This window comes from Pleurodeles waltl, unplaced genomic scaffold (genome assembly GCF_031143425.1).
Source record: "Pleurodeles waltl isolate 20211129_DDA unplaced genomic scaffold, aPleWal1.hap1.20221129 scaffold_86, whole genome shotgun sequence".
In the NCBI taxonomy this organism is placed as follows: domain Eukaryota; kingdom Metazoa; phylum Chordata; class Amphibia; order Caudata; family Salamandridae; genus Pleurodeles; species Pleurodeles waltl.
Window position 1 is genome coordinate 1,882,923 of NW_027150400.1, and position 12,823 is coordinate 1,895,745.

Genomic DNA, 12,823 nt, shown 5'->3' on the forward strand with positions numbered 1-12,823 from the left:
CACAGCAAACATGCCTGCCCCTTCTTGTCAGCGACCTCAATTTGTGAAGGAAAGGAAGTTATTATTAGTACAGTGGTTGCACGTATAGTGCCAAGCAGTCTTTTCATAGTGTTATAAACGCTCTGAAAAGCTTGTTTAGTGAATTATAGTGCTTAGCAAGCCTGCCCCAGAACCTTGTGCAAACCCCCTGCTTCCCTCCTTCTTCTCCTTGTAACCTATGGGGTTTTCTGTGATCTTTAATAGGGTCCTAGGTCCTTGAGGGGAGATAACAGCTCTCTGTTTACCGTTTAAACGCTTGCCGCACATCAAAAGAACGCTTTCAACAGCAAAGCTCGGATTTAAGCAGAAAATGGTAAAGTAAACCTATAGTCACCTCCGAGCCCAATAAAAAAAGGTTTACATGGGATTCCTTTGGCGGCTGGATACAGATGCATCTGCTTTGTAAGTTCTTGGGGTTCGTGGAGATGTTGGGAGCGAGGCTCCGTGGGTGACGCTTGGCACCTCTGAGGATGAACGGAGAAGAACGTGGCCACTTAGGGTCTGCAGCTGCCCTCGCAGGTGCTGCCCCCCTGCAAATGCAACTGCCCCGCTGGCACGGTCCAATCAGGCGCTCTACTCCCTCTGCTTAGGGGAGAGTAAATACCACTGTTTGCTGAAAATCTTCAGGAGAGAGGTGGGGCAGGTCCACCCGTGCACGTCACGTATGTGTGGCTTAAAGAACCTGAATGATCACGAGTTCCCTGGTGGTCTAGTGGTTAGGATTCGGCGCTCTCACCGCCGCGGCCCGGGTTCGATTCCCGGTCAGGGAACGAGATATTTTTTTCCATGTTTTTTAATCCTACATTAAAATAATATATAGACCATGATTAATATATATATATATATTACCTCGAGGAGTGAAATAGCCGTTTACCTCCATCGCTTTGGCAACGGACATAGAAGACAGACGTATAATCTCGGGTATGTTCATGCAGGTGATTTGAGAGCCCAGGGTGGAGGCGCTACACATCAGAGGTATAATGGACCGGTCACTGGTCTGTCACGGGGAGCCACTGCTTTCAGTGCTTTGCTGTGTCTATGATTTGAAGCCCACGTGGATGTGGCCAGGCAAGCTACTGCTGGGATCTTGGCGCTAGCTGCACGAGCAGTGATGGATCCTGCAGCATGGGCGCTCTTGGAGGTAAAGAGAGCACATCTCAATGAAAGTGAACTCTAGATAAATGCATCCTCACAGAATACGTCACGAGTGAGGACGTATCTCACTAGAACCCATGTGTATACAAGCGCTCTAGAAGCCCGGATAGCTCAGTCGGTAGAGCATCAGACTTTTAATCTGAGGGTCCAGGGTTCAAGTCCCTGTTCGGGCGTTCTCATTTTTCTAAAAAAACATTGCATTGTAATTTTAATACACGTTGAACTATCCTATTTTATTATTTTAAAATCAGACCCATTATAATGTACCCTGTCTTCCTGAGCGGACTTGTGCAAATAGTTATTATCTTGATTCTCCTCTGGTTAGCGGCGCCCCCTGGTGCTTTGAAGAAGGCCTCACATTTCCCTACGAAAACAGTTCTGTTTACGGAAGAGTCTCAGGAATAGGGGACGTTCCATTGTGTTCAACAATTAGGCTGCGGAAGGTGCTACGTGTCACCGTAAAAGGTAGAGACATATATTTATTCGAGCCGTTTTCTTTCTACACGCGCTTTTCTAAACTTTCCTAGCATCTGACACTGTGCAGTGGGAGTATTTCCGAGACAGTGGGCGATACAAGCTTGTCCACCTGCATTCCTTGCACGTGATAAATGGCACGATCGCCCTTTAAGCACGCGCAGCTCCCCCCTTTCTCTCATGGACTGTGCGGGGGCGTTTCTGGGGTGGATTGGAGCCAGGGGAAACAAAGTCCATGACGGTCCACCTGTGGTCTGCTACCACAAATAAATTACTTTCACACCCTGTCTCTTGTGAAAATAAAAGCAAGAAAGTATGAAACAGGAAACATTTTGTGGGTGACCTAAAATCCACAAGTAGATGTGTTTTTTAAAGGGATAAGGCATCGTTTCTAGATATCTATTTATATAAAGGTACCCTCAGGTTATAACACCCGTAAAATAGCTAAGGTCACTGGTTCCCAACCTTTTGACTTCAGTGGACCCCCACTTTATCGTTACTGGAACCCAGGGACCCCCACTGAATCATTATTGGAATCCGGGGACCCCAAACTAAGTCATTACTGAAAGCTGGGGGACATAATCTGTAAACATTATTTAATTTTCTAAGCAGTCGCAGTCCTCCTGAGGAGGCTTCGGGGACCCCCAGACGTCCCTGGACCACAAGTTGGGAACCACTGGCTTAGGTGGTTAATGCACTTGTCTAGAAAAAGTGGCGTTTAGCACAAAGCACGCATTTGCAACTTCATCAGTGCTGAAAATGGAAAAGATCTACTCTGTACAATCCCACATTTTGGGTTTGGAAGGGGTGAAGGCCAGAAGCACAGAGTAATAAGAAACAGAGGTGATGCCAGTTGGCCCCTTAAACATCCTTGCATGTGCATTATTTTCAGAAAGGCTGCCCCCCAAGAAACTCACAAGAAAAAATGCAATTGTAAAGCTGATTTGTCTTACTGTGTTAGCTACAGAATGCATTCAAAGCTTATGCGTATGGAGTGAAGGCACCTGCTGTATACATGTATGTTTAAAGTCCCAGGGCATAATGCAGGTTAGATATCTTCCGCAGTTCATGCACTTACTGCAGCGATCTTTGTTCAATCGCTAGTCTTGGGATTGACTCATCATAACATTCCTAAGGGGATTAATGTGCCTGTGGCAGAACATTGCAATGTTATGTGTGTTTGTAAACTGCAATCTCACAGGGGAGGCATCCTGGAGCCGGTGAGATTCTGGCCTCACCCAGGGCAGGTGGGGGGGGGGGGGGGGGGGGTGAGGGCTATTCGAAAAGCCACATCTTCAAGATGATTGCAGAATTCGAGAAGCGAACTGGAGACTCTAATAGGCGGTAGTGGGATGTTCCACGTTTTAAGGCAGTGTAGGAGAAGGCCCGACCTGAGTATGCGTGTGATGTGTGCAAGTAGGAAGCTGATCAAGCAGAGGTGCCTGGAAGGCTTGTGAAAGGAGGTGGGACTGTTGAGGTAGGCAGGGCCATTTTTGTGTAGTGCTTTGAAGGTGTGAGTATGAGTTTGGACTGTGCACACTCGTGTATTGGGGGTCATTGGAGCTCCTTGAGGTGATGTGAGTGCTTCGTGAGAGATTGAGAGTGATTTTTGCTGGTGAGTTTTGTGAATGGTTTGTAGGCTTCTGGTGAGCTGCCTCTCAGTGTAATTAATGCAGTGAAGCTTTGTCTACCAGATCTTGGTGTTAAGTAATGTATAGATGTATTCTCTGTCAAGTGAATCATTGGGTGTAAATACTGTAGGTGAATTGCTGGGTGTAAATATTTAATGGTGCCTTTTCTTTCTGGTGTGTCTTAAGGTACAAATAATGTATTGATGCCTTGTCTAGCAGCTGCACATCTGGGTGTAAATTATGTATTGATGCGTCTTCTAGCAGGTGTATTCTTGGGTATAAAAGAATTTATTGACGCCTCGCCAAACGGGCATATCTCTGGGTGTAAATAATTGGCATTGTAATTGTATCTATATAGCACTTACTACCCCTGACGAGGTGTCAAAGTGCTTTTCGTTGAGTAGCACGCTACTCCGGAACCAAAGAGGAATTAGTGGGGGATTGGTATAGGGAAATATGAGTGCCGTTTTAGTATTATGAGTTAATTTCAGAGGAGGATATGTGAGTTTGTTAGTTGGATTGACTAGAGTAATGGAGGGATAGAGGAGGGAAGAATCCAGAAGTGTTAATTGGGAGTTTAAAGTAACAGGATGAGGTTTGGGATGAGTAAAGGAGGGAGGGAGAGTCTCTGGAAAGGGTTAGGGAGATCATAGTAGCCAAAGGGGTTTTGGATGAGTGAAAGGTGAGATAATTAAGGGAGAATTTATTAGGGTTGTTTAGGAGATCACAGTAGTAAACTGAGGTTTCGGGTGATCTAGAGGTAGAGGAGAGAAGAGCTTAGGCAGGGATATTTTGGAGATCAAAGTAGTAGAATGGGTTTGGGATGAGTCAGAGTTGGGAATGGAGGATAGATTGATAGAGACATAGGGTGCTGGGGAGACAGAGTAAAGCTTACAAGAGAGTAAATTTTATATATATTTATATATATTTTATGTAATTATTTGTTTACATTTTATTTATTGATTGATTTATTTTTATTTATTTTTCTCTAGTACAGTACGACTAGAGTAATACATAAATAGATATGTAAATACATAGTACGGGAATATATATATGCAAAAAATATAATAATGGGTATAATAATATGAGAAGAAAAGTAGCATTGTATAAACACAGACTTTCAAGATTTGTAAAATGTGATGTTAATTAATAAGTGTACTTTTCTAACGTTCATTTATCTTTCCTCAATTTTTCAATGGCGAAATGCTTGCTGTTAAATAGTTAAGATAACATTTGCTCAATGTGATATAAAAAAGAGAGCAGGGATTCATAAGTATCTGATATAACAACTTATCTAGGAGCTATGCAATGACCTATGAACATGTTAAGCATGGAATAGAATACACATATATTTGTATATACACACACATATACATATACACACATGCATACACACACATAAATATATTTAACCATGAGTGTGTTTATGTTTGTTAAATAGGCTTAAAGAGTATGTGTATAATTTATTATTATGACATTGCAACTATAAATATTTCTTAAAGAACTGTACATATCTAGAATATACACATAATCAGATTATAAATATTTATCAACACAGGCATTTGTAGTCCATTGCTGTTTGGATATAGCAGTTATGAAGGAAAGAGATAACTCTTGAGTAGTTTTCTGAAGACAAGATAGTTATCAGTGGATTTTATATTTGGGGGCAATGAATTCCATAGTTTGGCTGTTTTAACAGAAAAGGATGTTATACCTATTCTCTTTTTCTTGTATGGAGGTGTTTTAAGGCGGGGTGCCAACCTTGAGCGAAGGTTTCTTTGTTGAATGTATTTGGTTATTCTGTTTCTGATGAAAAGCGGTCCTGTTCCATGTATAGCTTTGTGGGTGATACAAAGCAGCTTGAAGGTGGGTCCTCTGGCAACCGGTAACTAGTGTGGTGCTCTCAAGGCAAGGGAAATGTGGGCTTGTGGTTTACATGTAATAGTAGCCTAGCAGCTGAGATATGAATACGTTGTCGTCTTTTCAAAATAGATAGAGATGATCCATGGTAGAGGCCATTGGCATAATCCAGTTTGGATAGTACAAGAGAGATAGTAGCCAGCACCGAAATCCGAGGTGGGGGAAGATGCGTTGCAGAGTCTTCAAGGTGATGAAGCTTGATTGTGCTAATTTGTCTTCTTGGGCATTCATTGTTAACTTGGAGTCCATGGTAATTCCAAGGTTTTTAACTTCCTTGGATACTTGTGCAGGCGGTCCCAGATCAGCAGACGAGGTGCACAGTGGGTCAAAATTTTTCCAGTTGCCACCTGTGAGTGTTTCCGTTTGGAAGCATTCAGTTTGAGATGGCTGCAAGTCATCCACCGATCAACGGCTCTGAGGCAACTGAAGATTTGTGAGTTTTCAATGTCTTTGGGGCATTCTAATTTAATTAGTATTTGTGTGCCATCTGCATAGTGGTAGAATGTGAGTTGAAAATCTTTGGTCAGTTCTGGGAATGGCATCATGTAGATGTTAAAAAGCATAGGTGAGATGATTGATCCTTGCGGATCCCCTGCTTTTGTGCAGTAGGGTTTGGACGATTTGAAGGTGGTAGGATGTAATCCAGTCGAGAGCAGTCCCTTCTATGCCGGCTTCGTGGAGTCTTTGAATTAGAGTGTCATGGTCATCAGTATCAAGGGCAGCCGAGAGCTCCAAGAGAAGTAGTGCAGCAACTCCATTGCAGTCGATTGTGTTTTTAAGATCATCCCATATTGCCATGAGTGCCGATTCAGTGCTTCTTCCTGGGCAGAATCCAGTTTGGTAGTCTGAAAGTATAGAATTGTCTTCAATGAATTGTGACATCTGGGCGAATGCTGCTCTTTCTATCAATTTGCCCAGGAAAGATCCATTTGTAATTGGTCTGTAGTTGTGGGTGGCATGCAGGTCTAGGTTTGTTTTCTTTAATAACTGACACTTTTGTGTCTTTTTCAGGTCTTCAGGAAAAGTTCCTGTAGTTAAAGAGGTATTGATGATTCTTCTTACAGGTGTGGCAGCAGAAGTAGATAAAAGAATGTTCTTGAAGATTGGTGGTGGGCAAGGGTGAGACGGGCAGCCGGAAGGCCTGCTTGCTTTGACCAAATCCATAATTTTACCTTGTGATATTTGTTTGAAGGAGTGCAGAGGCTGGGTTGGTTTACTCTTGGCGGGGAATTTAGAAAATGGGTTGATGCTGATGGTTTTCTTATGTTTTTAATAGGAGTCCAATGTCTCTGCCTTGGTTGTGTAATGAGTTGCCAGTTTGTTTGTGAAATCTTGAGTAGTGGGATGACTTACTTTCTTGCATTTAGGCTTTTGAAATTAATTGAGAATTTTATAAAATTCTTTAGTTGCAGATTTAGCATTTAGAATTCTGTCAGAGTAGTACCTTTTTTTTAGCTTTTTTCATTGATGATTTGTATATTCTCTTAAGCTTGTGTAGTGTGTTTTGAATTGTGTTTGTTTTGTGCCTGGTCCGTTGCAGCCTTCTGATTTGTTGCTTTATATTTTTAAGTTCTGTGTTTCTCCAAAATGTTGGTTTTCTTTTATCCTGTTTAGGTTTTTTAAGTGGTTTTAGGATATTGAAAGCTTCCTGAAGCCACTCACAAGTTTTGGAACAGAAATAATTGTGTATAGATCTGTGTTGGCTGTTAGTTGTGTTTCTAAGTCTCCAAAATTGAGTTTGTGCCACGGTCAATAGATATATGTATGTAAGATGCTATGGGGTGTGTTGATTTGTGGTGTTTTGTGTCAGAAAGTTACCAAATGGTGGTCTGACCATGTGATTAGTGTGATGCTTTGAACAGTAACGAGTTCAGGGTTTGCAGAAATGACAGCTAGGATGTGTCTAGTGATGTGTGTGGGATTGTGTACAATCTAATGTAGGTTCAATGTGACTACGCCAATGGTGAAAGCTTTTGGATGGGGCATATTGGGTTTGACAAACCAAATGTTTAGGTCCCCAAGAATACACAGGTTTGAGTAAAATGTTATAAGGTTTGAGACTGTATCTAGAAAAATGTATGAGAATGTTGAATTGTTACATGGAAGTCTGTAAAGGAGGAGAAAGTTACAGAAGGAAGTTGGTGTAGAGTTGCATCTGGGGAGGAGGGCCTCACAACCTTGTGTGGAAATGTTGTCTGTTTTAGTGAGATTTATTACTTGTTTGAATATAATAGCTAATCCACCTCCTCTCTTGCCTATACGTTTTTGTGTGATGGTTTGATGGCCTGGAGGAACTGCTTCATGCAACACTAGGGCCATGTCATCTCCTAACTATAATTCTGTTACGAATAGTAAATCAGGTTGTATGTCAGTGAGCAGGTCGTAGATGTGGTGCTTGTTTTTTGAGTGATCGAGCATTTATAGGCAGAAAGTTTACAAAATGTGTGTTTGTGGCGGTGTTATTTGGTTTTGGAGAAGGGTCAGCGGTATATTTTGAGCTTGTAGCATGTATGTTGTTAGTTGTGATAACTCTATGAGGGTCACAATAGTCCTGTCTTTCTATATAGTGTTCCTCGCCCAGCAGGCTTCGGAGGCATGTTGTTGTGTCTGTGTGTGTTGGTGGTGGACTTGGTGGGTGAGAGTAACATGACGAGTGTAGTTTTTTTGTAGAGTAGCCTTATTGTATAATAGACAAGGGGATTTGAAGTTGTTAAGAGTGGCATGTTGTTTATTTTGTTTGTGTCTGTTTAGTGTGGAAGGTGTATGCATTAGGGGAGGTGGAGGAGCATGTGGGTCATGATGTAAGGCTTTAAATTGTGCAGTAGATGAGAGGCGGTGAATTCAATGTTGCTGTGTTGGGGTGCTTGTGGTAAATGTTTGTGAAGAGTCTATCAATGCCTTATCTAACAGGCATATTTCTGAGTATTAAAATATGTACTGACGCCTTTTCTAGCAGCCTCATCTCTTGGCGTAAAGAATGTATTGATGCCTTGTCCAGCAGGAGTATCTCTGGGTGTAAGAAATGTATCAATGCCTCGTCTAACAGGAGTATCTCTGGGTGTAAAGAATGTATCAATGCCTTCTCCACCAGCACATCATTGGGTGGAAAGAATGTGTTGATGCCTCGTCCAGCAGGTGTATCTCTGGGTGTAAAGAATGTATGTATGCGTCACCAAATAGGCGTATTTCTGGGTGTAAAGAATGTATCAATGCCTTGTCCATCAGGTGTATCTCTGAATATAAAACCTGCATTGATGTGTCATCCAGCAGGTGTGTCTCTGGGTGTAACGAATGTATCAATGCCTCGCCCAGCAGGCGCATCTCTGGGTGTAAATAATGTATCAATGCCTTGTCTAGCAGGTATATCTCTTGGTGTAAAGAATGCATCAATGCCTTACTTACCAACATCTCTCTTGGTATTGATGCCTTGTCCAAGCGTATCTGTTGGTGTAAAGAATGTAACAATTCCTTGTCCATCAAGTGTGTCTCTGGGTGTAAAGAGTTTATTGATGCCTTGTCTAGCAGGCTTATCTCTTAGTGTAAAGAATGTATCAATGCCTCATCCAGAAGGAGCCTCTCAGGGTGCAAAGAATGCATTGATGCCTCGTATATCAGGCATATCTCTGCGTTTACAGAATGTATCGATGCCTTGTCTAGCAGCGTATCTCTTGGTGTAAAGAATGTATCATTGCCTCCTCTGACAGGCATATCTCTGGGTGTAAAGAATGCATCGATGCCTCATCCAGCAGGAGTGTCTCTGAGTGTAGAGAATGTATCAATGCCTTCACTAACAGCATATCTTTTGGTGTAAACAATGTATCGTTCCCTCATATAACAGGCAAATCTCTCAGTGTAAAGAATGTATAGATGCCTCGTCCAGCAGGGGTATCTCTGAGTGTAAAGAACGTATCAATGCCTTCTCTAGCAGCATATCATTGGGTGTAAAGAATGTGTTGATGCCTCGTCCAGCAGGAATATCTCTGAGTGTAAAGAACGTATCAATGCCTTCTCTAGCAGCATATCATTGGGTGTAAAGAATGTGTTGATGCCTCGTCCGGTACGTGTATCTCTGGGTATAAAGAATGTATGTGTGCGTCACCAAATAGGTGTATCTCTGGTTGTAAAGAATGTATCAATGCCTTGTCCAGGAGGAGTATCTCTGGTTGTAAAGAATGTATCAATGCCTTCTCTAGCAGCACATCATCGGGTGTAAAGAATGTATTGATGCCTCGTGCAGCAGGAGTATCTCTGGGTGTAAAGAATGTACTGATACCTCTTCCAACAGGCATATCTCTGGGTGTAAAGAGTTTATTGATGCCTTGTCTAGCAGGCTTATCTATTAGTGTAAAGAACGTATCAATGCCTCATCCAGAAGGAGCCTCTCAGGGTGCAAAGAATGCATTGATGCCTCATCCAGCAGGAGTGTCTCTGAGTGTAAAGAATGTATCAATGCCTTCACTAACAGCATATCTTTTGGTGTAAACAATGTATCGTTCCCTCGTATAACAGGCAAATCTCTCAGTGTAAAGAATGTATAGATGCCTCATCCAGCAGGAGTGTCTCTGAGTGTTAAGAATGTATCAATGCCTTCTGTAGCAGCACATCATTGGGTGTAAAGAATGCATCGATGCCTCATCCAGCAGGAGTGTCTCTGAGTGTAAAGAATATATCAATGCTTTCACTTACAGCATATCTTTTGGTGTAAACAATGTATCGTTCCCTCGTATAACAGGCAAATCTCTCAGTGTAAAGAATGTATGGATGCCTCGTCCAGCAGAAGTATCTCTGAGTGTTAAGAATGTATCAAGCCCTTCTCTAGCAGCACAATATTGGGTGTAAAGAATGTCTTGATGCCTCGTCCAGCAGGAATATCTCTGAGTGTAAAGAATGTATCAATGCCTTCTCTAGCAGCATATCTTGGGTTTAAAGAATGTGTTGATGCCTCGTCCAGCACGTGTATCTCTGGGTATAAAGAATAGGTGTGTCTCTGGTTGTAAAGAATGTATTGATGCCTTGTCCAGCAGGAGTATCTCTGGGTGTAAAGAATGTGTCAATGCCTCGTTCAGCAGATGTATCTCTGGGTGTAAAGAATGTGTCAATGCCTCATCTATCAGGCATATCTCTGGGTGTAAAGAATGTATCAATGCCTTGTCTACCAGCATATCTCTAAGTGTAAAATATGTATTGATGCCTCGTCAGTCAGGGGTATCTCTGGGTGTAAAGACTGTATCAATGCCTTGTCTATCAGGCATATCTCTGGGTACAGTGCTTAATTTGTGCTTGTTGTTTCCAGTGCTGAGCACCAGCACTTGTTTTTGAGGGCCAAGCCTTATTCTTCTGCCTCAAGCATTTGCTGCGAGCAAAAGACACATATGGTAAAGATGGAGGGCGGGAAAAATGAAAAAGCGTCACAAAGGGAGAAAGAAGAAAGCTGCAAGAGTGAGCTTAAGGGGCAGGGAGTGGCTTTAAATGGATTGAAGAGGCCAGAGGTGGCTTCAAGATTACACCCCTTCAGTATTCCGTGTTCCTAAATTTAATTGCAGCATTCCCGTGTTTAAGAGGACAGCTTTGAGCACTGGCACGTTTTTATTTACAAATTAAGCACTGTCTGGGTGTAAAGAATGTCTAGCAGGCATATTTCTAAGAGTAAAGAATGCATGAATGCCTTACTTAACAGTGTCTCTCTTGGTATAAAAAAGGTATTGATGCCTTGTCTAACAAGAGTATCTGTTGATGTAAAGAATGTATCAATGCCTCGTCCAGCAGGTGTAAGATTGTATCCATGTCTTGTCTATCAGTTATCTCTGGGTGTAAAGAATGCGTTGATGCCTCTTCTACTGATCGATCTACCACTGAGCTACATCCCCTTCTTAAGCATACTGCTGCGCCGGAAAGGGATAATCCGACCCGCCCACATCTTCCGCTCACAGTACGTTGTGAGTATTATAACAAAGCATAGGCTCTCGCAGGAGGCCCTCACATTTCTACCTCACATTAACCCCTTTTCACTGAGACACGAGAGCAAATGGTATAACGCATTGGAAGGCGCCTAGAAGACATGCAGCTCGCATACTCTCCACCGCTGCAAGCGCAAATGGCCAGTGGTAGGAAAGAGAGGATGTAGGCACTGGGTTTGGGGTGACTGTGAGACGGGCTTTCAGAGAAGCCATGGTTCATGGGTGTCCCTGATAAAGGGGTACTGTCATGGGCGTAGGAAGTGGGGGGACGCGGGGGATGTATCCCCCCCAGATTTTGGAGGGTGGGGGACATGGGGGACGAAGGTGGGGGGACAAGGGGACAAAAAAATTTCCCCTCTCACTTTTATTGTTCAGAGGGCATTAGCGCACAAAAGCGCTACTTATAATAGCCCTGTACCGACCATCCTCCAATCTGATGGTAGCAGAATGAAGGTGAGTCCGGAGGCCCCCTGCGCCCTCTTCTGCCCTTTTGTTTGTCCTGTTCACACCTGTGGGCATTAAGGGTGCTCATAAGAACAAAGGGCAGGAGGAGGAGAAAAGAGTTTTGGGTGATTACTGTCTGCATCACCTGCTGCCGCCTTGAAGAGGAGCACTGCAGGAGGCCTTTAAGAGGAGCTGCAGGACAATGAGGAAGATCTAAAGAGAAAACAGAGTCCCACTCACCCTGATGCCTGCAGGCTAGAAAGGAGACTCTGTGAAACACAATATTTGTATTTGCCTAAGATCACACCAGTTGGTGAAACAGTGAAGTCGAGATTGAGCCCAGATTTTACCTTTTCACACAACAATTTAGCTATTAGAAGGGTATATTTGTCTAACATTTATGTTTAATGTTTAGTTATCTAGGTAATGAAGGGCTTGATTACAGCTTGGCTAACAGGGAGAAGCCAAATTTCATTTTGGACCGTTATGCCTAGCGTTATAATTGATGTTGTTGTTATCGTTACATACTTAAGGATCTTGAAGTATATTATCTTTTCTCCATCTTTTCTTCACTCTTCTCTGAAACAATCTACCCTATGCCACTGCACCATACACCACTTTTCTCCACTCTGTGCTACTCAACGCCACTGCAATCTATGCTGTACCACTCCACTCTACACCACTCTACACTACGCCTCTGTAATCTATGCTATTCTACTCTAACCATAGTACACTACACCCCTGCACTCTGCCAGTGCACTCTTCACCACTTTACTCAAAACCAATGCACTCTATGCCACTGCACTCTATGCCAATCTACTCTGCACCACAGCACTCTATTCAACTGCTTTCAATGCCGCTGTACTCTGCGCCACAGCAGTCTATGCCACTGCACTCTATGCCACTCTACAATACACCACTGTACTCTGCGACCCTCTAATCTGCAACATTGCGCTCTCTGCCACTGAACTCCACGCCACTCTACTCTGCACCACTGCACTCAATGCCACTGTACTCTGTCCCACTGCACTGTTTTCTTCACCACTGCACTCTAATCTACTCTACACCACTCCACTGTAGGGCACTTCATTCTACTTTAAAATCATCTCCTCTATGCCACTGCAATCTATGCAACTCCACTCTATGCTATGCCAGTCTAATATACCCTGCACCACTCCAATGTACCCTGCGCCACTCCAATCT

The 12,823-nt window shown here is 43.0% G+C and overlaps 1 long non-coding RNA gene and 2 other non-coding genes across 4 annotated transcripts in view; all 3 read left to right on the forward strand.

Moving 5' to 3' along the window:
- The first annotated feature begins 737 nt into the window (after window positions 1-737).
- On the forward strand, window positions 738-809 carry TRNAE-CUC (transfer RNA glutamic acid (anticodon CUC)). The gene has a single exon. It is a non-coding gene; the product is annotated as a tRNA-Glu (tRNA).
- A 485-nt stretch (window positions 810-1,294) lies between these two features.
- TRNAK-UUU (transfer RNA lysine (anticodon UUU)) lies at window positions 1,295-1,367 on the forward strand. The gene has a single exon. It is a non-coding gene; the product is annotated as a tRNA-Lys (tRNA).
- A 212-nt stretch (window positions 1,368-1,579) lies between these two features.
- Window positions 1,580-12,823, forward strand: part of LOC138281262 (uncharacterized) — a 196,621-nt gene continuing 185,377 nt past the window's right edge. For both annotated transcript variants that reach the window (XR_011200901.1, XR_011200900.1), the window contains exon 1: window positions 1,580-1,659. This is a non-coding gene — a long non-coding RNA (uncharacterized lncRNA). The remainder of the gene's footprint in view (window positions 1,660-12,823) is intronic.